Here is a 424-nt window from a genome sequence, read left to right on the forward strand (position 1 = left end):
GTAACGCTCGTCCTTTTCGGTGAGGAGAGGACCATCTACATCCTAGTTTATGGAGAATGGGGATGAAATGTAGAGAAGAAAAGTTGTGAGGTTAGGAAGTGTGTACGCAAGTGGCTAATCTAGCTCGGAATGTTCTGCCACAGTGAGGGCAAGTTAACGAGCCTGGGCTGACTGGCAGGGTTGGCTGGGTTCTCTGCTGCTCTTTCCTAGCATTACGCTTTCTTTTGGCTACATCAATGCACGCGGATCCATAGGCACTGGTCTCACGTGTTACGAGCGATCTCCATGCAGGACGATCAGCGGCTAGATCTTTCCAGCGGTCAGGGTCAATTTATAGCTGACTTGAGGGAGCCCTTCAAAGGGAACTTTGGTCTACCTCTTGAGCGTGAGCCCAAAGTGAGCTCTCCAAAGAGGAGCTGCTTTA

This window comes from Penaeus monodon, chromosome 28 (assembly GCF_015228065.2).
Source record: "Penaeus monodon isolate SGIC_2016 chromosome 28, NSTDA_Pmon_1, whole genome shotgun sequence".
In the NCBI taxonomy this organism is placed as follows: domain Eukaryota; kingdom Metazoa; phylum Arthropoda; class Malacostraca; order Decapoda; family Penaeidae; genus Penaeus; species Penaeus monodon.